The sequence below is a fragment of the Misgurnus anguillicaudatus genome, chromosome 8 (assembly GCF_027580225.2).
Source record: "Misgurnus anguillicaudatus chromosome 8, ASM2758022v2, whole genome shotgun sequence".
Classification (NCBI taxonomy): Eukaryota; Metazoa; Chordata; class Actinopteri; order Cypriniformes; family Cobitidae; genus Misgurnus; species Misgurnus anguillicaudatus.
In genome coordinates, this window is record NC_073344.2 from 5882358 (window position 1) to 5909968 (window position 27611).

Here is a 27611-nt window from a genome sequence, read left to right on the forward strand (position 1 = left end):
AGTTTGGAAAATGGCTAATATCGGCCGATAATATTGGCCTGCAGATAATATCGGCCTGCCGATATATCGGTCGGGCTCTAGTTCACTGTAAAAAAATTCTGTAGAAATTACAGTATTACTGGGAATTACTGGCAACTAGCTGCCAGTAATGTACTGTAGATTTTACATTTATGTTATTTACTGGCAACAGTTTGTTCAAAGTTAAATGAACATTAAACATTTACCAGTCTTTATCTTCTACAGTAAGTTACTGGCAACCAGCTGCAAAATTACAGAAATTTTTTACAGTGTTGTAACAGTCTATAAAGACAGTTCTCCTTCTTCTTCTTCGTTAGGTGACTCCTGTCCCAGGAGCTCATGGGTTGGAAAACCGTCTATCGAATGCTCACTTCAAAATCTTCCTGTATTAGGTCATCAGGGTATTTTCGCCTACTGTTTTTCAAATTCATACTACTCGTCTCACCTACTGCTTTTTGCGTAGGCTACTATATAGTATGGAAGTAGGCGATTTGGGAGACAGCGACTAAATTGTTACACACCAAAATCAAGGTGCTTGAAAGGTTCTTCACAGCAAAGAACATTTTAGGAACCTTTATTTTTAGGAGTGTAAAGAAAAGAAAGCAAAGGCTTGATTTTGCATACCATATAACCTAAAATCATGAATTAAATGGGACAATAACCATCAGAACGCTCTTTTAAACGAATTTTAATATCTTTGCTCTCTAAAATTGGATCATGTATGCGTCACTCCATCACATCACAATGATCATGATTGCAAATGCGCAGGTTTCCGAATTTAACCTCAACAGATGTGCTGAAGACAAACTCATAAACCCATATGCGCGAGCCGGAGGTGCAACGACGTGAATAATGTGTCGGAGAGAGTTATAATTTAAGACATAATGCAACTTCATAACCAATCCTCTCACTCTTGAGTGAAGCGTGGGCATCAGTACCGGTGAACTTGTTTGATTGACGTTGTGGGAGTCCGTCCGCAGACCGCCGTATGCACGCGCGCAGCCATTGCACCGACGATGCAGAGGGGATGGAGAATACGATCTACAATCAGGCACGATGGTTAATAACATAGACTTATCTGTCGTGTTTTGATCCAGAACGCCTTCTCGTTATTTCCATTGGATTTTGAAAGGGAAGGAGTCGAAATCCGTTTTGGGAAAACGTCTTTATCTACCCACGTTCATTCGGTTCCAAAATGAGCAAACTGACCTATGCGGTACGTACGAGCTGTGTGCATGTTTTACACGCTTATTTAGTGCTTTCGTGAAGTGCTTTTATAGTGTCATCAGTTTTATATGTTCATACATCTGCACCTGGATCATGTGAAAGTACGCCTACTCAAAGTCAACATTGCTTTGCGCATGTTGCGAGTCCTAAATGTTCAGATCCACATGCGATGGATAATTGATCCTTATGTGCTTAAAAGAAGATCTCTTTCTGAGTAACAATAGTCAACATGGTAGTTCGCTATTTGATCTTTAAATTCTAACATTAAAGTCGTGATGGATTGGCTTGGATGCTTAGTTTTAGGGAATGCCAGCGCATAGTCCATGTTCAGGTTGGCACTGACTTAGAAGAGTTTATTTGGCCGTTTACAAATATATGATATAGCCTACCTACATAATATTTATTACCACAGTTCATCAACTTTTCAGTAACATACACTACACAATAAAATGTCATTTTTATGTGGTCACTGTGTGGTCAGAAACATAGCATAACAATTAATAATTGTTTCCAAAAATATAACAGAATGATAGTAGGCTGTCATTGAATGTGCAATCCTGAAGGATGCCTCAACGAGAACAGTTTTAGCCTGTTCTTGTGACAAAGTATAAATCAATTCAAGTACCTTTTACATAATATGCACTTCACGCAGGTTTGCAGTCATTTAAAAAAAAAAAAAAAAAAGTATATAGCTCAGCTCCTCAGAATGAATGGCAACATGAGGCATCATTTTGGAAATATTAAACTAGTTTGATTGATATTGTAAATTTTTTTTTAATTAAACACATTTTTAGAGAAGTCGTCGGTGATTCGCAGTTGCAGTTAATAGTAATCATAACTTAAAATCTTTATAGAAAGTTAATGACAATATATAAAACATCTTTTCTAATAGCTAGATACAGTTGTTGTTTGAACTAATTTCTTTGATTAATATACAATACAATACAATATAACACTTTAACATTACATGGTATATTTAGTATAAAATGTTAAAATTTTAGGAAGGATTGTTCCAGTGCACCTATGCAGCCATTTTAGAGGTGGGAGGTGAAACAACAAACACCTGAAAATTCTCGGAACAGCATCATATGTCTAAATTTCAGTCAAAACCGTTCTATTTCATCATAAACAATCTGAAAACAGGGCTTTAAGTGTAAAATACCGAACTTGTCCTTTAACACAAGGTCACCAAACCTTTGGAATGTTTTCTCCAAATCCATCTTGAATGGGCAACAGGCCAAAAGAGTGAACCATGTTACTGTTATCTCTCACCTTTGAAAGAGAAGCAAGAGAGTTATGTAAAAATTGCTTGTTTTTGTCCACTTTTTGAATCATGAGAGCCACTTTTGTGTGCTTGATAAAGTCATTTCAGTTAAATACTGCAATATGGTGTAATGGGTGATGTACTGGGTGCTTCAGTATGTTGTATAGTCTATAATGATGGTTTTATGTCAGAGAAGAGGATTGATGATACATAAACAGACCTGGTTTGAAGGAAGCAACAGACCTAGGACTGAATTGCCTTGATAAAGCCAATCAGAATAAAGTAGGCCTTCTGTCAACTAGGTCACCCCGACCTACATAGACTTGTCCCATGGAAAATACTCAGCTTTTTTAATCATAGTACCTATATCATTATAGAGCTATATCATTTAAGTTGTGTACAGTATCACTGCAAAATACATCATTAATCCACATTAGACTTAGAAAGTCTGACTGATATGATAAACAACAATTTAGAAAATGTAATCCTTGGCTTAGTACAGTAGTTGTAGACTTTGTACCACTGAAGTACAGTTCTTTGAGTCACATCTCAACTTTATGGTTGTTTCTAACTCATATGAATTATTGCATACTTTTGTCACAAACTTGTAACTGAATTTTAGAGCTTATCAGAAAAAAAAACAGTAAAACAATGGCTGTTACTGAGGCGGCACCCTTTTAAAAAGTACATCTCTGCACCTAAAGAGTTCTTAGTAGTACCTCAGAGGGCATAGTAGTGGGTACTGCCTCCGTGACAGTTTGGGACCATTTTCTCTTTCTGTCTGTCTGTCTGTCTGTCTCTTTATCTATTTATCTGCGCACACACACACACATTTTCTCACTCTCTAGTGGCGTGGAGAATGGAGCCAGCCAGTGCTGGCACTTTAATTCCATGGTGCTTTTTTCCTTCATATCTGTCAGCGGGTCGCTGCATAATTAGCTGCAGATATCTCCACAGGTTTCCATGGTGCAGCATCATCTTTGTGTGAAAGGCCTGCCTACACACAAACACTCGCACATCGATACACAGCAGAATGCTGGAGGTTTAGCACTTTATTATAATTATCACCTATTATTGCAGAGCTGGAACAGCCTTACTCACTACGTGACTTCACAACTAGGAGCAAAGCTATGCATCTGCTCTCTTCTCATTGGACATGACAGTTCTTTGTTGAAGTGATGATACTTTCCCATCTGTTGTGTATTAGATATGTGCTGTGGTTTTGTAGTCATGAAAAGACCTACACCATTTCCCCCGAGTAATCGTCGCTGTAGGTATGAAGCGCATAATTCACATCCCCACTTTCGATGTAGTTGTTTCTTCTCTTTGACTCATGACTCACTGCATTCTGCTTAGGCCTACCTGAGCAGCATTATGGTTATAAATGATAAGCCATATACTGTAGTCTGTCTCTGGTTCTCATTTCCTTTCTGTCTGTCTGTCCATCTCTCTATGATTTGCTGTGTACTGGAAGAAAACGCAGTTTTGCAACATTTTGGCTTTTCAGCCTACAGACAAGGTTTCATTTCAATGCTGTGTGGGCGTCTGCAGTGTAAGAGCTTACTCTGTTAAGAGAGAGAGAGAGAGAAGGAGAGAGAGAGAGAGAGGGAAAGTGGGGGCTTCCAGTTGTGTTGTAGTACATTGGCAGGCTGAGAGCGGCCCCTGCTGTGTGTTTGGATGGTGAGTGATGGCCGATGGAGATTTCTGGGGAGCTGAGTAAAAGTTATTCAGCATGCTGCTTATCCACTAAATCAGTCAGTCACTTTTCACCTGCAGGAAGGGCAGTATCTGTGTAGCTGTACAGTAATGGGATCAGTGCATTGTGGTGGATCTTTGAAAGGAATGGAGGTACGGTGTCTGGGGATGTTTTTAGTCCAGTGTATTCAAACAGGCACAGAGACACACCATTTCTTTAAACATTTGGGCCTTTCATCAATTTTAAACAAATACTATAACATAATTGTATTTAAATGACTAAAGGACTAACTTTGATTATTTACATCAAAGTTTCATAAATAGTATTATAAGCATTTCTTGCATTGTTTTAAAAATAATAACTGCAGTCATAGCACCAGCCATTTGATGTTTGTAGTTGTATTTGTTACTATTACTTATAGACGGTTTCAGCAGTAACAACATAAACAAGCGGCTGTCGTGGTCCGCTAAGAATAAATAACCACAAAGTTCTTTAAACGTAGTTTATTTAACATAACAAGCAAAAAACCAACACATAGATTACCTAGGAAACCAAAACATTTGTTATTTTCGATAAGGCATTTGTTCAAGAGATCAGTTAAGCAACTAGTAAGACCATTAAAAAAACGAAACCGGAAGTAAAGTTCGGAAACAGACGTGTATCGCGTCAGCGCACGTGCGTCCAATAAAACCGTCTATACCAACTGTTGAATGCTTTATTCTGATTGGCTGAGAAATGTTCTATGGGTATTTTTCTGTAAAACGCACACCTAACCTGTCGGATTGGGGGGGGGTCATCCAATAATTGTTTAATTTGTTATTTAATAATAAAAGATAATGAATTTCAAACTGAACCAATCATAATAATATGAGTACATATGCATATATATAAATTGATATAATACGTATAGAAGTATTTTATACTTCATACAATAATAGTTAGATCATCCAATAATAGTTTTCTTTATTTTGTTTAAGAATAAAAGATAACGAATTTCAAACTGAAGTTACTGAACCGGTCATATTTGTATTAATATAAGTACAGATGCATATAAATTTATATAATACGTTTAGAAGTATTTTTTTTAACACAGTGCCTCGCCCTCGACCAATCTGACTACTTCACGCGACTGACTGTCACTGCCTGCACTTTCAACTGTCCTCGGCTCACGGCTGCTGCAACTTTCGCTCTCTTAATCTAGTCTATAAAACAAAAAGGGGACAAAAAGGTCCTATTGTCTTTGTGCATATAGATGAAATTAATAGAAACAATACAACTTTAAATTCACACTTGAGCTATAGCCTGTAGGTTGTGAAGGCCCAACGTCAGCATATTTCGCAGAGGTTTTAACTGCTGCCAGCACTCCCGTGCCTTATCAATGCGCGCCTACACTATATATATATAAAAAAAAAACAAGATGCTGCAGCCAATAGAGACAGAGTGCAGTTATGCAAATTTGAAAACCACGCCCACCGGGGGGGAACGCAATCCAACCGTCTCCATTGACTTTGCATTGCGAGAAGCCGCCTCCTTGTCATTTCTGGCTTATAACAAAAAACTGAATAATGCCTAAAAGCTGCTGTGTGACAATATGTACAGCTAACAAGCCAAAGAACCCAGAAATAAGTTTTTATAAGCTGTCGAGCTGTAAAACCCAGTCTTTAAGGAGAATAAAGTGGATCGCCGACTACGTTTCCCCTAGTGGACGCAGTTTTACTATGAAAAGTTGCCTGTTTCCATTTTTTTGTCTTTAAACGCTCGTTTTTTGGGGTCGACAGCTTATAAAAACTTATTTACAGATTAAACTTAAAAACAGAATAATACCTAAAAGATGCTGTGTGACAAGGTGTACATCTAACAATCCAAAAAAAACAAATACGTTTTTATGGGCTTTCGACTTCAAAAAACGAGTGTTTAAAGACACAGAAATGGAAACAGGCAACTTTTCATAGTACTCCTATTAGTAAAACTGCGTCCAATAGGGGGAAACGTAGTCGCGATCCACTTTGTTCTCCTTAAAGGGCTGGGTTTTACGGTTTTACGGCTCGACAGCTTATGGGGACTTGTTTCTGGGTTCTTTGGCTTGTTGGCTGTGCATGTTGTCACGCAGCAGCTTTTGGGCATTGTTCAGTTTTTTGTTATAAGCCAGAAATGACAAGGAGGCGGCCTCTCGCAATACAAAGTCAATGGAGACGGTTGGATTGCTTTCCCCCCCGGTGGGCGTGGTTTTCAGGTTATGACGCGGTGCGCTCTGTCTCTATGAGCTGCCGGCGGGGGCCTGGCTGCATGATGACTCAACCTCCTCGCTCATGTTTTATTAGACATTAACTACTCAAGATTTTGCTTCAGTACAATTTTCGGGACAATCAAAGAGGGATTCAGGATTAAGATTTTGCTTCAGTATAATTTTCGGGACAATTAGAGCAGGATTCGGGACAGCAGCTTAGATTTCGGGACTGTCCCGAATTTTTCGGGACGTCTGGTCACCCTACCGTGCACTGTAAAAAATGCAGCATTTTAGTCAGCGCAACATATATTTTTATGCTACTTTAAAGGAAAACCCCACCGTTTTTGGCGGAAGAGGACTTAGTTTGCAGCACTTCGACCTCGGCACAAACTTAGTGCTCTTCCGCCATACAATATAGTTCTAATTATTTGTCAGCTTAAAAAATTGTCACGTTTTGTTTTGTGCCACCATACTTGTGTAACTACTCATGTAATGTGTCTTTAAATAGGGAAAACATTGAAGTGTTTGGTGGCTTCTAAATTCATCCTTGTTTGGATCCTAAGGAATGAATGGGGCTAGGCTAAATGCTAACACATTTTACCACGCGCTGTACAGATATTAAGTGCACGCATTGAATAAAGATAATTATGTATTCATTTGTGTAAGTTGAGGTAAGAACATAGTAAAATATTGAAAAACGGTGGTGTTTTCCTTTAACTTAAAAAAAATTAACAATGTTTTTATAATTGATGTTAACTATTCACAGGTAAAAACTTAAAATAGTATGTTGAATTGACTTGCAAAACCAAGTTCACTGTAAAAAATACTTTGCTGCCTTAACATTTTTTGTTGAATCAACTCGGAAGATATTTCAACTTACTATTATTACTATTATTTATCTTGACTAGAGATGAGTTGTTATAACTACAGGTGAGTTATTATAACTTATAAAATTAAGTTGACTTTTCTCAACTATATTTTATAAGTTGTGACAACTCATCTCTATTGACATGACTTGTAAATCTGAGTTGATTTAACAAAAAATGTTAAGCCAGCAAAGTTTTTAGTTTTTTGTGTGTTGTTTTAACTTTATTCAGCATTTTTTACAGTGTAGTACAATGGCGGCCAGTGACTTATTTTTTCGAGGGCGCTCGATGCGAAGTTCGTCACAACATTTATGTAGCCCATCATGTGTGTGGTTCCTTTTTTCAAAATATGTGTTCTGCGCATCGAGTGATCCTATGTGCATCACACTTCTTGTCAAAATAAGTGCCTGCTGCAGACGCGTTTAAAGGGTTTATAATAAAAGAGACGCTCGCGTTGCCAGATACTCGCATAATCTCATGCGTAATCAGAGTTTACTGTTAAGGGAGTGTCTTACGTGTATTTTCCGAACGTAAGCGTCTCATAAACGGTTTTGATGCGTGTGCAGCAGGCACTTATTTTGACAAAACACGTGATGCACATGGTTAACATAACAAAACAAACACATATTTTGAAAACACGAGCAACACACGACACTCCGAACACATATTTTTAATTTGCGCCCCTCGGATGAGCAGTCACGAGCCGCCACTGGTGTAGTACAAGTGGAATAATGAATTATTGGAAAAAAGCACACTCACGGTGCAACCGCATTATCAATTATTCCTTACTAACACTACGCTGGTATTTGTCTGTGCGCACCTTTTCAACACTTCAGGTTTTATGAAGCTTGGAGGCATTGAAGTGTGTCTTGAATTTAAGCTGAGTGGTCACCAAAAAAATACTCACAGATTTTAAGAAATCAAGTAATTTCATGGTTCTTTCATTTCTGATGTGATCAAAAGTGGTGATGTACGAGTGGGTGAGTTGCTAACTCGGTAATTAGTCAGTCCATTTTCATCATGTTCCTGTCGCTGACATCCAAAACTTCAGCACCACCGTTGGTCAACGTTGCTGTCATATATGCTTTTAGTTCATTTTTCTCTCCTGGGCAGTTTTTGCAATCATATTTCATTACATCTAATCAGATTTATTTCGCCAAAATACTGAACATTCTTGTACAGAAAAATGTTGCAGTGTGTACTATGCTGTTAATGAGGTAATATAGCTATTTCCTACTTGTAAACATGGCTTTGTTTACTGTTAGTTCACTGACACAGTGTTAAATGCTCTCTCATTTGGAAGTCTGTTACATAAAAACATCTGCTAGCTAAATGAATAAATGTAAAAGTAATTTCTCATGTTTTATTTTAGTTGACTAGAGTTTTACAGCTCAAATGTTATGATAGTAGGCCTATGTGTTCCTTGTCACTCACAGCATGTACCACTGCGCAGCCTGTTCATGCAGACATCATGAGTCATATCCGTGTTCATGTACACTGTGCAGACAGAGCAGTAATGGCATGCAAACTGCAACAATCTAACTTTTTTCTTACCCCGTGAATGACACATGATGTAATCCAATGTATGCCTTCAATGCTATTAGGCTCAAGTTAACATTTTCCAAATCACGACTCTACATTCAAGAGTGTTCATACTGAATGTACTGAACTTACAGTAAATATACTTGAGTCTGACCGACACGCACAGACTAATAGTTAAGGATTTGTGTCAAGCCTGACTGCACCAAGGCAAAGCAACCCACCATCTTCTAATTCCCAGCTTCTTATTAAAACTCTGGAGCCAGGCTGGTCGTAGGAGGAGAGAAGAGATATGGAGGGGGGAATGTGACTGGAATACACAGTGGTTCCTAATCACCCCCCAAACCATTTATACTGTATATTTCTCTGTTGCTTTGTCTTATCATTTGTATTCAGACTGAAATGCATGACCTGTGAAGATTCACACCTCTGCAGGACTGATCACGTATTACTCATATATTCATGAATCTTTTCAGAATCCACAAACTCATTGCATATTCTCAGAACAGGCTTTGCTTCTGCAGTTTAATAGGCCATTAAAGCAGATATGTTAACAGAACTAAGCAGAACAGATATAGTTCATGCTTAGGGATAGGTCTGAGCAAAGGGAAAGATTTAAATACATGAATACACATATTAATTAAGTTCTAATTAAACATTATCACAAATTCATGTTTATGAAACACATTTAACAGCATAAACAAGGCTGTGATGATAATGAACTAACTACCTCAGCTTTTTACCTGAAAGTTGTTCATGACAAAAAAGAGTTAAAGGATTAGTCCATGTTCTTAAAAAAAAATCCAGATAATTTACTCACCACCATGTCATCCAAAATGTTGATGTCTTTCTTTGTTTAGTTGAGAAGAAATTATGTTTTTTGAGGAAAACATTTCATTTTTCTCATTTTAATGGACCCCAACACTTAACATTTTTAATGCAGTTTAAAATTGCTGTTTCAAAGGACTCTAAACGATCCCAAACGAGGCATAAGGGTCTTATCTAGCAAAACGATTGTCATTTTTGGCAAGAAAAAGAAAAAATATGCACTTTTAAACACAACTTCTCGTCTTCCTCCGGCTGTGTGAAGAGCCAGCGCGACCTCACGTAATTGCGTAATGATGTCGGAAGGTAATGTTACATATATGAAACGCACATTTGCGGACCATTTTAAACAATAAACTGACACAAAGACATTAATTAGTATCATTCGACACACAACAACGTCGGACGATCCTCTTTCTCTACACTAGTAAACACAGAGGCGTAGTTTTGCATACGTCCTCCGTGACCTCTTGACGTGATGACGTATTGCGTGAGGTTGCGCTGGCGCGTCACACGACCGGAGATAGACGAGAAGTTGAATAGAATAGAATCTACACATGATTTTATTTGCTAACTGTTTAGGCTACAACTAGCACTGGAACAAACTGGGCACGATCATTGGTCATGACCAAATTACAGTACATTCATAATCTGCCTAAAAAATGTCCCCGGCTTTAGGTTGATTTTAAGGCAATAGGCAGATCCTGTCTTTGCTCAGCTGTCAGAAGCCCTGAAAAATTGGACTACATTCCCCGTAATTTTAACCTGCGGGTCAGATGGTGTCACAAGCTGAGGCTGTCCAGCCCTTTTTCAGCAATGTATGTAATTATATGAAATGTGTTTACCTCCACATCTTGTCTGTACATTGTCACTGGCAATCAGATCTTTTTCTATATTCTTTCCTCTGCGTGTTTACAGAGACCCATTTGTGTTTTTTCTCATCTTATATATTATCCCCAACTGCAAAATATTTGATCATCCAGTGACATCTGATAATATTCACAAAGCTTAAAGGGACACTCCACTTTTTTTCCATCTCCCCTAGAGTTAAACATTTGATTTTTACTGTTTTGGAATCTGGGTATGGTGGTAGCTACCACTTTTAGCATAGCTTAGCATAATCCATTGAATCTGATTAGATTAGCACTGCGCTAAAAAATAAGCAAAGAGTTTCGATATTTTTCCTATTTAAAACTCGACTCTTCTGTAGTTACATTGTGTATTAAGACAAACGGAAAATTAAAAGTTGCGATTTTCTAGGCCGATGTAGCTAGGAACTATACTCTCATTCTGGCGTAATAATCAAAGACTTTGCTGCCGTAACATGGCTGTGGCAGGCGTAGTTTGTATTACGCACTGCCGGAAAATAGTCCCCTTTGTTACTTTCAATAAATCATGCTTTTAAGTGAGATACGTCAGAAAGTAAGGAAAATTAGCTTTTCTAATTCATCCCTGCTCTCATATTTGTAATATTGATAAGCATTTAGCGAAATGATAAATCCCTATACGTTTAATAAAAGTCAGAGGCCGACCTAAATTAATTGTAATTGAATCAAGTAGGTCACATTGATTAAGGAAGATCTCCACCTTTGTCTACTTATGAAATCTATAGGCTTTTACGGCTATATTATATGTCCTTGGTGTGCCTACCCAACCATTTACTACAGTATGTAAATCATGGGCAAATGAAATCCTCTTTCAATGCTTTATTTCAGTTGCAACATTGTATGTGGTCTGTTAGATTCCTACAGTACATATACACACTACACTGCAGTCATATCAGTCTGTTTCTGTGCAGTAGATGGAGCCATGGCTACATTTTGAAGTGTTTCAGTCAGGTACATTATTGTAAAATTTATATAATCTGAAATTAAAGGACGATCAATCAAACACTGTACCTTGAAGCACAATAATTTACCCTGTAGATTATTCAAAATTGAAACAATGATAAAGCACAGTCCAACCTTAATGGGAGGTTTTGAAGAGAAATAAAGTATTGGCATATATTACATATAATAATTCATTTTTGTTTGATATGGGGTCTGCTTTTATTTGATATCTGGCAGTGATTATTTTTTATCTTTAAGCAGCCCAAAGTAATCCACATCTATACTGCAGTGATTCCCATCTAGAGTTATTTGTACCAGGGATAGATGGGGTAGGCTATACCTGGAAAGATGCCTTTTTAAACCAATAAAAAAACTACTACAACAAAAAGCAAGGAAGTTCAGGGCTGTCAGTCTTGAACCATCTCTTGCATTTAAAAAAAGCAACAGTATGTCATTTTCATCACTAGAGGTCGCTAAATGACAACAATGTCGTAGCTTGATGACGCTGTAAAAGAATGTTGAACAATGGGAGTTGTCGTCTTTACCTCACAAATCATGCTCATGGATGGATAAAGTTATATTACCATTACATTATAATTAAGCCCAAAGTGTGCCTTGATAGAAGCAATAAGAGCGTGTTGTACTTTCTGCACATACTGCACTTTGCATGTTGATTGGTTGATGGCATTAAAGTATTGCAAGAGCGACATAACAGTACTGCTATGCTCTCTTGCAATACTTTGATGTCACATGCTGATCGGTCTGTGCAGTGCCGTATGAAGTCAAACACACCTGTGGTTTCTATGGTAGAAAAAGCAGAACCGGAGAATATAACACTATTGACAAGCGACGCTATAGAAAGGGTCGTAACATTGGTTAAAACTGCAAATTCTATGAATTCAAAAATGGTTGAAAACAAATTAAGTACATACAGTATGTGAATAAAATAACACTGTAATGCAAAGAAATTTACATATTGTTTTTTTAATCGCCACCAGAGCTGAAATACAAGCTAGGAAAAACTACTATGATTCTGTTTATTGCACACAATATGGCTTATATTAAGTGTAACATGAATCATTGTAATAATGGCCATGGTGATAATATTAGTAATAATGTTAAATTATATCACGTGTGTAACAAAGGAACCTGTTTATGACCACATTTGGTGCTAAAACGGGGGTACCTGAGCCTTACTGATGGGTTTATAAAGAACAACAAGAGAAACAAAGTACTTGTACAGTAAATTAATAATATTGACAGTGGCAATGAAATATAGCCAATATTACACGATTTAACCAGAAGATTAAGTAGTAAGTACGCTTATTGTCTTGAAATTACCATTTCCGTGACATACACGCTGTAGTCAACAGTAGATGATAAAATGACAGAACTTAATTCACATCCTCTGTCTTGCACTTTCTCCTCCATAGCCTGCAGTTTCCATGGCAACTCTGTGTAGCATGAGCGCTTGTCAGCCCACTCAGGCAGGCTTCTCTGTGTGAAGTCACAAATAAAACATTCTCTCTGTTCATCTCACCAGCCTTACTGCAGTACAAACCCAAGCACTTCCTCCTGACTGTACCAGCGCCATTGATTCACACAAGAAACATACCGGGGTCCACTCATTTTGTCCCGCTTTGTGAAAAAAAAAACATTGCAAATCGGTCTTTGTGATGGCGTCAACTCTGATTGGTCTTGCATCACCACACGAAAACGAAAAGCACAAATAAGATTTCACGTAATGGCTCAAATGATTCTCATAGAGAGCTGTAAGATTACCTGGACTCAGCGCAACTGGAGACTTCAGTTCAGATAATTTCTCAGCTTGTTCTCCTACATAATGGCCACAATCAGATATGTGTATCTAGAGTTTGAGAAGAGATCTCAACAATATCTCAAACTATGCTCAAATTTGCCAAAATACCAAAGTTTGTAATCTGAGGTCACTATAGCTATTCAAGGAACTGACTAATCAAAAATTAACTATAATTACCCTGTGTTGTCTATTAAAAACATTTAAAGGGCACCTATAATGCCCATTTTAACAAGATGTTATATAAGTCTCAGATGTGTCTATAATGTGTCTGTGAAGTTTCTGCTCAAAGTACCCCACAGATCATTTATTATAGCATGTCCAAAATGGTGGGAGCAAAAATGCGTTGTTTTCATGTCTGTACCTTTAAAGTGCCCATATTATGAAAAACTCACTTTTTCTGGGTTTTGATGCTTCCACATGCATACAAACTTGGAAAAAAAACATCTATGCTGTTTTGAGTGAGATACAGGTTTCTGAATGTCCTCTGCCTTGAGTCTCAGATTGCACGGTATCAAACTCAGCTCCGTTGTGACGTAACTAGCCTTGTCGTCACATTCCGTTTGAATTTTGGGATAATGATGCTAGAACATCTGGATCACAAAACAGAGACCACATTGATGCTAATCCCGTAAATTATACCTTTTAAATGTATAGTAATGTTAATATTATTGTTTGTATACAACAGGCTATAGATATTTTTTTGCAGGCTAGATAGTTTGCAGCGTGGTTTCGAAAGTTAAAAAAATATTTAACGGCTTTATTATTTTACAATTCTACATGAACTAAGTAATAGTGCTTTGCCAAACTAAAAGTGTTTTGCCAAACTAACCGAGACCGGGCCTTACCGACCCGGCTTTTCTGACGAGGCTAACGTACCCCCGAGTCTCTTATCACTTTCCCAAGATACGGTCCGGACCCCCCGCTAGCTTCTAGCAATTAGCCCGTGGTCCACAAGCAGTGGACCCGCCGGGTCTAAATTTCTGTCATTTGCAAAAATAATGCATTTGAAAATGTTTTATAACGGGAATATGTTAGCATTGTCCAGGGAAAACGAGTGTATTGTTGAGACTGCTACATCACAATTTACTCTGGAATCATTATGTGTCATGAGTTTCTTCTCCTGGAGTGTGCTTATTAGTGATACTTTTTTGCTTGATTTGTCTGTTGGCAACATAAACCGTTAATAATAATATATATAAATAATAACACAGTATGGTCTGTACTGCTCACGATTCCACTGAGCACGCGCACATGACGTTCATAGTGGGGCGTGGCCAAAGGAGCAGCAACTCATAAATATGTAATGACCACCTCAAAACGGCACAATCTTAAATGTACTGAAACAGAGGCTACTAGAGATGGCTAACAATCTTTTCCTACAAGCTATTTCGAGCAAACAACTTTATAAACATGTTTTATGGAACTCATACACCTTTTTAACTTGTGGAAAAGCAGTCATAAGATAGGCACTTTAAATGCAAATGAGCTCTCCCTTACCAAGATAGTGGTCCTGCCCAAACCCATTCTCATTCCCCATGCGTCAAAATCTGAAGCATGTTCAAATGCCTTTAGCGTCAGCATGAAGACGCAAAAGGGTGCCCCTATGCATCACTATATCGACGAAATGGGAACTCCGTTGCGTCACGTTATGCGACGTCAACATATGCGACGATCGGCAAGATCATGCCGCTTCTGGACGTAAACTACTCCATTTACTCCATTTACTCCATTAAATTGTTTACCATTGTTGCTTGGGGTTGGGGTTAGAATCACTTTCTGTTACATAAAATTACATCCTAACACAAACCATCTCTAACCCTAACCCCAAGCGACAATGGTTTAAAAATCAGAAGACAAAAAGTATAAACCAATACAGACATCCTAACCCAAACCCGCACTCTAACCCTAACCCTAAGCAACAGTGGTTTAAAAATCAAAAGACAAAAAGTATAAACTAATACTTAAACTGACAACCAAACCCAAGATCTAACCCCAAGCGACAATGGTTTAAAAGGGCCATGGCATGAAAATCTGACTTTTTCCATGTTTAAGTGCTATGATTGGGTCCCCAGTGCTTCTATCAATCTAGATCAACCCAGTAACTTAGTTTTGGTAAACCATTCTCTACAAGCACATGAAAAAGGGGTCGTTGAAATTTGGCTCTCCTTATGATGTCACAAGGAGCTCTTATTATAATAATACCACCCCTTAATCTGCACTGTCCAATCAGAGCACTGCCATTTAGTGCAGAGAAATGCACAATTGAGTTTTAATTGCAACAAACCACCATCATTGTGATCAGTGTTTGAATTTCATAAGCTCATTTGCATTTAAAGGACACACACAAAACGGCACATTTTGGCACACACCTACAAAGTGGCAATTTTAACATGCTATAATAAATTTATATGGTATTTTGAGCTAAAACTTGACATATGTGCTATGGGGACACCAAAGATTTATTTGACATCTTAAAAAAGTCTTGTGCCATGGCCCCTTTAAAAATAGGAAAGAAATGGAGTAGTTACCGTCCAGAAGCGTCATGATCCTGCCGATTGTCGCATACGTTGACCAATCAGATGACAGATGGGAGGAGTTCACACTGATGGGCAACTTCTCTTCTTATTTCCGGCGTGATGCTGGAGTCTGTCCCAAAATATGACACCGGTGCACCCTTGTAGATTCACCTCAAGGGTCCCTAAGGTCTGCACTACATGATGCCATCAAAGTTGATGAAGTACACAAGTCCAGAGTGTGCCATTTGGAACAGGGCCAGTAAGTGCTTTCAGTTAAAATAGATCTGACTCCTGTGAATACAGTCTGAGACAAAAGTACCTTACTATTGAGATATAACGGACAGCGTACAATTCACTGAAGGCGGAAATTATGGTAATGCAGGAGTGTCAGTCAGTGGCTGTGGGCGGGCTTTATGAGTGTGATGTCACATTAACAAGTGAATCGAAACAGCATGTCTAATGAGACTGCCTTGGTTTAATTGGAAAGAAATAATAAGGACAGAGTGGATTTTTTTCATTGTAGGGTGATTGTGTTCACACGCTGCCAACACACATTTATGTCCAAACAGCTTGTAAATGTGGATTTTACATAATAGGTAGGTACTCGTTAAAAGATATTAAAAGAAAACTTTCTTTTCACACAGATAAACAGTCCGTAACTGTATTACACTGTCTGACTTAATGGGTTTACTGAATATGAATGAATACATAGTTCCTGAGTCACATCCCAACAGGGTGGATGTGATTTCTAGTTACAGTGGTTCATTTTGGCTGATGCGTATTTTGTCCTCTGCACCTGGACCTGAAAAGGGAAACACAAATAAAATGCATTTGTTATAAATGAGAAGACGACAAACACTTGATCAGCAAAAGCAATTTGTTTGTTTTCTGCTTTCATTGCCGTTTCAGCTGGACAGTGTAGCTATACTTTATACTGCTTAAATGTTTAAACAGGTTTTTCTTAATTGAGAGTACAATTTTTCACCATGTGCTGTCAAAATGCAGGGCCACCAGAAATAACAAAATAGGCCAGTGCAAGGCATTCTGGGATGCCTAGACACCCTTCGGGTAGCACCAAGAGACATTTGTCTAATATTAATCTCTTGCATGGCTGCCTGTTTAGGTTTTCAAGGAGTCTTGTGACCATTAGAACATTTATAGCATTTTACAGGATGTAATCATACTGCTAAGGACCTGTTTTGATCTTCCTGAACTGAAGGACAATTTAGTCACTTTATTTATGATTTTGAGTTGCTAGGGATTATTTGTACCAGTTTGAAACATTCAAGATAATAACTACTGTACCAACCTACTAAAACGTGACCCTGTCTATAAAAACGTATAATATAATTTTGAGATTAGGAGCATCAGAATTTGATTTCAACCAGCGATTTCACATTGATTTCAATCTTTGGCATGGCCGTACTCTGTCCATATTTAGTGCCCTATTTTAAAAGCAAATGGTCTAAAGCGTACTGCGCAAGTGCACTTTTGTTAGTTTAACGACTGGTCTTAAAGGGTTGTTCCTATTCTCATAATGAGTTATGGGTGTTTTGGGGCGTAACATGCAAAAAACCAATGAGAGTCTCACCGTACTCATTACAAGAATAGGTACAACCATTTTAGACTGTGCGCCAGGCGCACAAACCAATTCAATTTTTTAACTTGCAAAAGTGGATTCGGACATGCCCTTAGTGCACTTGCGACAAGCACTTTAGATCATGCAATTAGATCGTTTAAATAGGCTCCCTCTTTTTCGACCATGAACGGACAAATTGGCACTATAGCATTTGCTATTTAAATAACGTGGCCCATGACGTGAAAGTGATAACATTCATCGGGCTGAAACTAGTAAAAAACAATTGCATCATGCCTTGTGCTACATTGCGCCGGATGTATGATAGGGCCCTTAAGATATTAAGCCTATATTTTCACAATTCTTTAAAGTGCACCTATTTCATTGCTAAAAAACATAATTATTTTGTGTATTTGGTATAATACAATGTATTTGCGTGGTTTATGTTTAAAAAAACATTATTTTCAACATACTGTAAATTTTGGAGCTCCGGATATACTGCTATATATATATATATATTGACATTCAGGGGGTGGGGTTGGATCCAGATCCATGGCGTGGGGATGGATCCAGGTCCAGAGATCTCTTCCCACTGCATTTTGATTGGTCGAAAGTTTAACCACAAGACACGTCATACACTTGTTGTTGCATTACCATTTCCACATTGAGTCGTAACTAAATTACATGATTCTTTTGACGGAAAAACAAACTTTACTTGTGACCACAATAAAAGTAGTCTCTTTAAGGTGAAATGTAAGGTTTTTTGCTATAATGTTCTGGAGTAAAACATTTCGGGTACTACAAGTAATCGTAGTGTGATAATGTACAGCCAACCGGGTCACAAATAAATCCCTTCAGTGATATCACCTAACACCTAACTGTGATCATTACTTACTAAATTATGAATCTTTCTCGACAATATTTTTAATCAGACATACACTTACATTGATAAGAGCAAACGTTGGCGACCACAGGTTGCAACTAATTGCAGGCTGCAACAACGCAAATATACTGGTTTATTTGACGGAGGAAAATATATAAAGTGGGAGGACTTGGATCTAGATCCAACCCTGCTCCCTGGTTGTTGTGTTCTGCATTGAGGACCATCTCTGAATACCTCTGACAGAATATGATATGGAATTATGATTATGTCGGTCTTTACTACATCACCAATCCCAGGAAGTAAACTGTTGCCTAAAATCTGTGTGTTTTTTGTAGTCCAAGAAAAGAGATTTACGTTGGAAATGATAACTCGCGTCATCGTTTACTCTGGGGGTTGTACCTTTTGCGTTAACTTGTACTAAAACACACTTACACACCAAAGGAAATGTAAAATCATGAATCGGACCATAGTTGCTCTTTAAATTAAGTAGAATATGTACACTCAGTAAAAAAGGGAAAACATTTTTCCAGTTGTCACTGGGGCAGTACCCTTTTTTAAGGTCGGTACAGATATGTATTCAGTACCAATATGTACCTTTGAGGTACTAATATGAACTCTTTAGGTCCGAAAGAGTACTGCCACATTGACAACTAGGGACAATTTTTTGAACTTTTTCTGACAGTGTAGAAAACAGTAAATCACAAAAAAGTATTTAGCTGAGTTTCCACAGACTGGGTCACATACATTCTCTATTGCTAAAGCAGATGAAACTGCACTTCCTTCTCTCTTAAAACAAAAAAATGCTTTTCTGTGAGTGGCCATATGGGCTTTGTTAGTGGCTGGAGGTGCTCTTGTTCAAGTGACACAGTGATCTCCTCTTCTCACGTGGCAACCACTTATTCTCAACTCTCTGCTGCAGGCTCTTAAACATAGAGGCAGAAATGAGCATGTCCTGCTGTGCTTCATAATAAACATTCATGATGTGATTTTGCTTTTGTACCTCCTCAGCATGGTGTAGCAATGTTGATATACGTCCCAGAAACTAAAGGACCTTTGGGACGATTGCTCCATTTTCCCTTTTCTGTTTATTAATTTATCTGTTTTATTTGTGCCATGCCTGACCTGAGGACAGCTAAGCCATCCTCAAATGAGTGCAAGGTGATGAACGCTGCTTTTGAAGGACTTTCCATTGCGTTGAAAGGATTTCAGTAACTGTCTTCTAATAATGTCAATATAATGGTGTTAACTATACATTACTTATTTTTTACATTAAGTGTGCAGCTTGACTTTGCATAACTGTAAATGTAAATGGACATGACATGATTATGTTTTTTAGTCCAATATCTGTTTATCTGTAAGGTGTGCAGTGTGAGTCACCTCATGAATAACTTCTGCTTGTTATTTTGTCTCAGTTAGAGGATCCCATCAATTTATATATCATCATTTGTAGGATTTTGAGTCTCATCCTCACAGCCTCACTGAGACAATGTTTTGCCAATTGTTTTGCCAGGGCCATGCAGAGACATTTAAAGGGGCAGGTGCTTAAAGGGACACTCTACTTTAAAAAAAAAATATGCTAATTTTCCAGCACCCCTAGTTAAATATTTGATTTTTTACCGTTTTGGAATCCATTCAGCCGATCTCCGGGTCTGGTAGTACAACTTTTAGCATAGCTTAGCAAAATCCATGATATCTGATTAGACCATTTAGCATCACACTCAAAAATAAACAGGGCTTTGAACCAGATTTTTTCCCAATTGGTTCGTTCCGATCAGAAACAGTATTTTAATGTTTCCGGTTTTCGGTTCAACCCTAAAATTGACATACCTGAACCGGTTACAACAAAAAAAAGTTCCCGAACCGGTTAATAACGTTCCATGTCAGCTCTGGGACATACAAATATGTAGGCTGATCATTAGTCTACATAATTTTCCTCTAGTCTCTATCTTGTCATCAAAGATTAAAAAGGCTACATTATGTAAGCGGCATAACTGTTATTCTAACATGCCTACATTTGTTTCAGCATTATACATGAATTGAGACAAGGACAATTTCTGGCATGTCGCTTATTGGCAAACAACTTAAACAAATGTTTTTATTAGAAAAATAATGCTGTGGTATTTCGAGATCATTTTGTTTGTATGTGTCCTGTCAAGAATAGAAAGATTGTTTGCTTGATTTTTGAAACGCGGTTCTCCGTGTATGCACTTTTGAGTGCACTTAAACACGCACACACACACAGATGGAGGACGAATTCCAAACGGCATTTCGGAAGAAGATGCAGCATAAACAGTCGCTTCAAATAAAGTGAAAATTTAGTTGTTTTTCAGTGCTTTATTCTGCAAATGTATTTTAATGGACTGCAGTATGAGACACAGTAGCGCCTCTCTCTCAAGTTTATACATCAAGAGTTCTGACCTTTGAATGGCATAGGGATAATCACGTGTAATTGGAGTTGGACCGGACACATTCAACCGCATGTGCGTCTGTGCGTACAGAAAATTGCTCACTTTAGCGCCTTTTTGCGGTCAAATTGTTTAAAATCACTTAAGTGTTAACATTTGCAAGCCTTTGCAAATGATCAACTTTCACCCTATTTAAATTTGTGTATTAATCCGTGAATCACATGCGAGCCAAACCGTGGGTCGTGATCTGTACGGATCATGGATCATCTGCGATCCGTTACACCACTAATTAGTATTAAAAACAAACATCTTGAGATACTTGGTAGCCTTCAATATTTACCTCTAATGATTGAGCTTGATGAGTCAACGACGACCCGAAGTGAACTTCACCGAGTCATATTGCTCAGAAATCTTGTCACAGAATGAAAAAAATAACTGTATTAATCGGTTACCATTATTTTAAATAAATGATTCAGTTCCGGAACATATATATATTTTTAAGTTTCTGGTTTCATTTCTGTTTCTTGCAAAATATCAAAAGTTTCTGGTTTTCGTTTTCGTTCCGTGAACAGGTTCAAAGCCTTGAAAATAAATAAAGGGTTTTTATATTTTTCCTATTTAAAACTTTTCTGAAGTTACATTGTGTACTAAGACCGACGGAAAATTAAAAGTTGCGACTTTCTAGGCCGATATGGCTAGGAACTATACTCTCATTCTAGCTCTCATTCTTTGCTGCCGTACCATTTTTGCAGGAGGTGCAGCGCCTGAAAATAGTCCATTGGTAACTTTCAATAGCGCTTGAATATAGTCCCCTTTGTAACTTTCACCAGGGGACTATTTTCGGGCACTGCGTAATATCATTGCGCCTCCTGCAGCCATGGTGCGGCAGCAAAGTCCTGTAATGTATTGTTGCACCTGTAATTACAAAAATAAAATTGTGCCTTGACAAAAGGGTACCCCCTCTCCCCCCCTCACAAATGCTTGCATTTTGCTTCCATTAAACTGAGCAAGTAAACCTGAGCTTAGCATGTTTAAATGTTGCCGTACTGTGTGAATCGCAATACTCTTTCCCACCATTGATCGCTGGCTGTGGGCTCCCCTCAGGGGATGTGATTTAATTACACTCCATCCTCTTTCTTGGTTAAGCCCATTTCATCAGAAGGCCTCTGTGTGCCGTGGGAACCTGTAAGCACAAGGTCACTGGCTTCATTTTCATTCTGAGCATATCTGGACCTCAGGTGTTTGAAACTAGTTGGCATTTGGCAAACACATCTAAGCTTACTCCTGGATCTGTGATTTTGCTCTTCTTTTTTTTCAACAAATTGTTTTTTTTTGTCAAATACTATTATATTTATTCTACAACTGTACCACTTGATTCTAAATTTAACACACTGTAGTACATTTTGTGATCAAACACAAAGCGTATACACTTTTGTTTGTGTCTTTGAGGGTATTTTTATAAATAGTTGCACCACCATTGTAAGGTGTTGCTGGCATTACTCACATAATCCCTTTATTTTTTTGCTAAGGTTGGCAGCGATTTCCTACAACATCTAATGCTTATGAGTCATGCACCCTCGTTTTGGAGGTATGTTTAGACACGTTGAATGGGTTATATTAGGAAACCCTCAAGCTTTCTGTTCCAGTTGCATTTGTTGTTAACTAGCTTTGCACTCAGGCACATGAGTTGAAGAATGGTATTATATTCCAAACTGAGATGTTCTGGAATCTAACTGTTATTTACAAGAGGCAAAGAACATAAACCACTGAGGAAAATTTAGCTCTGTTTGTGCTCTGGTACCCAGTGAGTCATATTTGTTTATCACAACACCCCCTCTGTACTCTGCTTCAAGAAAATATGGACAGCGGTTTGATTGGGAAAGATAGATGCTTTGCAATGTTCATATAAGTATTTGGGTCATTCTACAGAAGAGGTGGAATTCGGGTGATGGATATTTGCTTAAATTAACTTCCTTCAACATACCCAAAACTTGTTTAATAGCATTAATTAACTTGTCAAATCTATGAATCCGCAAAACGGGGAGCTTAATCTATTTTTAACTTTTTAATACATTTTAATTAAGAATCCATGAGTCATTTATTTGTCATTGGTGTTACCTGTGATTTAATCATTATTAATGTTGATACTAAACATTTTTTCTCAAGCCGTAAGGCTTGTGTATTTATTTAAAGGTTGAGTAGAGTAATGATAACAGCAAAAAAATAATTGAGTATTAATATTTGTTTAATTAAATTCTTCGGGCTCTATCTTACACCCGGCGCAATGCAGCGCAATGCGCGACGCAAGTGTCTTTCGCTAGTTTCCACCCTAATTTTCACGTTTAGCGCCGCGTTGTTTAAATAGCAAATGCATTTGCGCCCCCTTTTGCGCCCATGGGCGTTCTGGTCTGAAAACGAGGTGTGTTCAGGCACATTGTTGGCGCGTTGCTATTTTGAGGCAACTAAAATAGACTACGCCATTGACCAACAAAAACCTGGTCTAAAGTCTAAAGTCAATGGCGCAATGTGTTTTATGTTATTTAAAGAGCGCATTAGTAAAATGCGCCTTTAAACGGGAGGACAACGCGGGTTTGCTTATCACAAAGTACATGAATGCGCAGCAGCACAAAAACACTTTTAAATATGAAAGATTAAAGGATTGAATGTAAAAGATTATTATTGAGTCTCTTGGACATAAATGAGGACTAATTATGAGACGTTAGAAGGCGCAAAGAGCTGCTTCACCTGCAGCCTGGTAAGTAAATAAATGCTTTGCTTTGAACAAATGCATCTGTTTTTAAATGTTTTTTTTAATGCTACCTCACGGATTTATTGTATATGATGACTCTGTACCTGCGGATATTGTGAGATGAGAAACATTTGTAAGTAATGCTTAAAAAAACTCTTTGCTAAAAAACGCTGTCCAAAGTGCTGAAACATGAGGAGAGCCGTTTGTAAATTCTTTATCTCCCGTTTGTTACAAATAAAGTATTTTTAGAGTACAAACCTTATCTTACATACTTGTAAATTATGTTTTGATGATATTGGATAGCCATGCAATTACAAGCCTGCTTTTTACTTCCATGACTAAAAGAAAACAGGTTTTAAAGGTTTTAATAAAAAAATAACAATTTCAATACAGGTGAAAAACAACACAATTATTTAACATTAATCTTAAACTGGGGATCTTCTTCCGCCGCTTAGTTTTTCAGTTTACAAAGTTCGTCATCTAAATAGGGATTAGACATAGCGCAAGCGCAACTTTCTTTTAAAGGGGATGAGAGCTGAGTCTCTCATCCGTTTACTGCATGTTACGCCCAAAATACTCCCATTACAATAGGATCAACCCTTTTCGACCATGCGCTCGGCGCACAAACCATTTTTCCCGTCGTTAAATTAGCAAAAGTTGATTAGGACACACCCATTTAGACGTTGCGCTGTGCGCTTTAGACAATGCGCTTAGATCGTTAAAATAGGGCCCTTCATCTTTACCCAGCATTGTATGAAATTATTTGATTTTCAGTTTGACTTTTTTCTTTAAAACCAACAAAAACAAAAATATTCAACCAAAAAGGCTTTGATGCAAAGACTGAAATATCAACAATGTCTTACATCCCATATCAACAACAAAATATTACTAGAAAGTACAAGAAAATACATTCATAACACCAAAACTTGGTTTAACACCAAAGACACAATGTAACACCAATGACACAATGTAACACCAATGACAAAATTAGAATATAATAATAGATAATAAATATGATAAAACTTATAAACTTTCATAAAATGTTCCATCTTGCTTTGTTTTTATGATTTTATGTTGGTCAGTTAAAGGAATAGTGCTTTGGAAGTACTCATTAGAGAAGTAACACTAATGACGATAACACAAATGATGGTAACACCAATGACAATTTACAGAAAAAAACAAATATTTTAACAAAATGGCTGCCATTAGCCATGTGCTCTTTCATCAGAGATGTAACAATCACATACTTATTCAGTATAATGTATTTTTTTGTAAAGATTTTAACACTCCCAGCTATAAAAAAGAGTAACACTAATGACATCCAAAAAATCTTATCTCAAAATTCTAAGATATATCATGATATTTTAGACAAATAAGGTAAGACATCTCACAAACCTTTTGCCTTCCTCCACTGCACTTTCTTTCACTGACCTCTTGACCCATAAAAATCAAAGAGCTGATGCATTGTTTCAAAATAAAAGTGCTTTGGGTAGGGTAACACCAATGACATAAATTTGGGGGACAAATATTTATTTGATATTATTCATATTAATAGTGTATTTTTACCATTTCAGTGTTGTAGTTAATTAATACAGGGTTAACGGTAAATGTAAATTTGATTTGTTTTACAAAAAACATGGTTTTAAATAATAAGTACACAGTTTAATTTCCATGTATGATCAAAGGGACAAGGCAATTTTCAGGACCAGACATTTAAAAAAAAGTGTAGATATTATTTGTTTGTTGACAGGATATTTTACTCATGACACTGCCCATGCAAGTAAAATGCGACTGCATTCAATCTTTTTCACTTTGTATGATCCCTGGATTTGAACCCATGACCTTTGAATAGCCAAAACAATGCTTTAGCATTCGAGCTTCAGGAAGCCCTAAACTGGTAAATGCACCAGAATAAATGTCACAATAACATCTCACTGCCAAATAAGTAAGGGATAATGGATAGGCAGCCAGTTGTTATTGCAGAAATAAGCCCTGACAGTGTGATCATGACCCGATGCAAAGCTTTGAATTACACTGAAGGGCCTTATTCTGCGATAACAACTGGCTGCCTGTACATTATCCCGGGTGACCATACGTGCCATTCTTCCTGGCCAGGATTTCGGGTACGTCTTTGGGAAGCTGTATTTGTTGACCGCATACGTCATCAAGGTTCTCACATTTCAGTTAAAAACATAAGACATACAATCGTACTTTTATTCTTACAATGTAAGGGTTGCTTTTTTTGAAATAGAACCTGAAATAATAAACCTCAGTGACGTACTTTGACCTCAGTGCGCAGTATCATCACTTCTGGCTACTCCCCCTCTCGCTCAAACTTTTGTTAATATTACTGCGCCCAAGGTCGAAGTGCTAAATGCTCTTCCGCCATACAATATAGTTCATAGTTTTTATTCACTTAAAAAATTGCCACATTTTATTTTGTGTCACCATACAGACTCATGTAACTACTCATGTAATAGTCTTTAAATAGGGAAAACATGGAAGTGTTTGGTGGCTTCTAAATTCATCCCTGTTTGGATCTAATGAATGGGGCTAGGCTAAATGCTAACACATTCACGATGCGCTGTACAAAGATTAAAGTGTATGTTGCAGGTTAACCACCACTGTCGATTAATGGGTACATAAATCACTCAAGATATGTGTATAATTTTTAAAATGTCTCAAAAATGGTCTTAAAGACCACTTTTTTTACGTTTTTGGTATTAACGGTTTTTTTAACGCAATTCTGCGATGACGTCACGTTGGGGAGAAGTGGAGAAAGACTCAGCCAGAGCCATAGAGATAGATGAGACATTTATTGCTGTTTAATACTTACGTATATAATTTGGAAATCATATATACATCGTAGGAAATATATAATGTGTTATACTGCAAAGTTACCTTGCTAATTATTATTTATGATATATGTGGAGATAAATAAAACTTCGCAAATCTGCTGATTTGATCCATTCATGTCCTGACCACCAGGCTAGAGATTTTTAAACATCCTTAATCCACACTTACTAGGCAATCAAATAATATCTCAAATATATTGTTTTGTGAAATAAAAGGATGCTTTGTTATATTGTTTATGCGATTATAACGAATCACACGATCATTTTATACGCAGCAGCAGTCAGCAGCTGGAGCACACTCGGATCCGACCGCATACATACTGTAATAAACAGGCGTTCGGCGGCTTTTTACATCACGACAGGCTATGCCATTTGAGGAGGAACCGCTCATTGATCACCGTATTTTTATAAATCCTGTACATGTTTGGACCTGCCGAACAGGTTGAGCACTTTTATATACTTTATTGAGCAGAGAGGCTGCCTGCACAGTTTGACCAGCGGGCTGCGGGAACCGGCGCACATCACGCCGCCAGACGGTGTTGCTAATATAACTCGAAATGTATAACTATTATCAGATCGGCCCGGGAAAGTCCCGACTCTCTCGATTGCCATTCCGCTACTGGCTGTAAGAAAGTGAGTGCGTTTGGGTCGCTGGTCCCCGCGAACAGACGTGACGTGCTTCACTCACCTTCCAGGATTAGAGACATGCTGCCAAAACCGTTTGTGCTGAAGATCGCATAAAGTTACACCCATTTCAGGCAGGATCATGGACCCCCTCAAGCCAGCATGCACGAGTATGTTAATTGTTTGTTTACTTTCTACACGAAGATATGCTAACCTTATGCTATCTGGCTGTCTGCCTATCTCTCTATACTAGCCTATCCATCTGTCTGTCTGTCTATCTATCTGTCTATCTATCTTATCTATCTATCTATCTATCTATCTATCTATCTATCTATCTATCTATCTATCTCTCTATCTATCTATCTATCTATCTATCTATGTATCTATCTATCTATCTATGTATGTATGTATGTATGTATGTATGTATGTATGTATGTATGTATTTATCTATTATCTGCGCTATCAGAACTGTACTTTACTCGTCTTTCTATAGTCATTCTCAATGCTCTCAATGCGGCTTTGGTCAGTTCTCTCCCCAGCGTGACGTCATACAGTGTGTTGTGAGGGAAAGGAGAATCATTGCAAATTGCTGTACTTTTTCATACTTTTTCGGGTTTTGTGATACCCAACAACATAAAATACAATGGATAACAGTTTAAATGTTTATTATCAACAAGCAAATTGCACAAATTC

At 37.7% G+C, this 27611-nt stretch overlaps 1 protein-coding gene across 1 annotated transcript in view; it reads left to right on the forward strand.

Moving 5' to 3' along the window:
- The first annotated feature begins 800 nt into the window (after positions 1-800).
- lrrc7 (leucine rich repeat containing 7) overlaps positions 801-27611 on the forward strand; it is a 163904-nt gene continuing 137093 nt past the window's right edge. Inside the window, exon 1 of the mRNA XM_055212778.2 lies at positions 801-1234. The gene's annotated coding sequence lies outside the window, so the exon portion shown is untranslated. The remainder of the gene's footprint in view (positions 1235-27611) is intronic.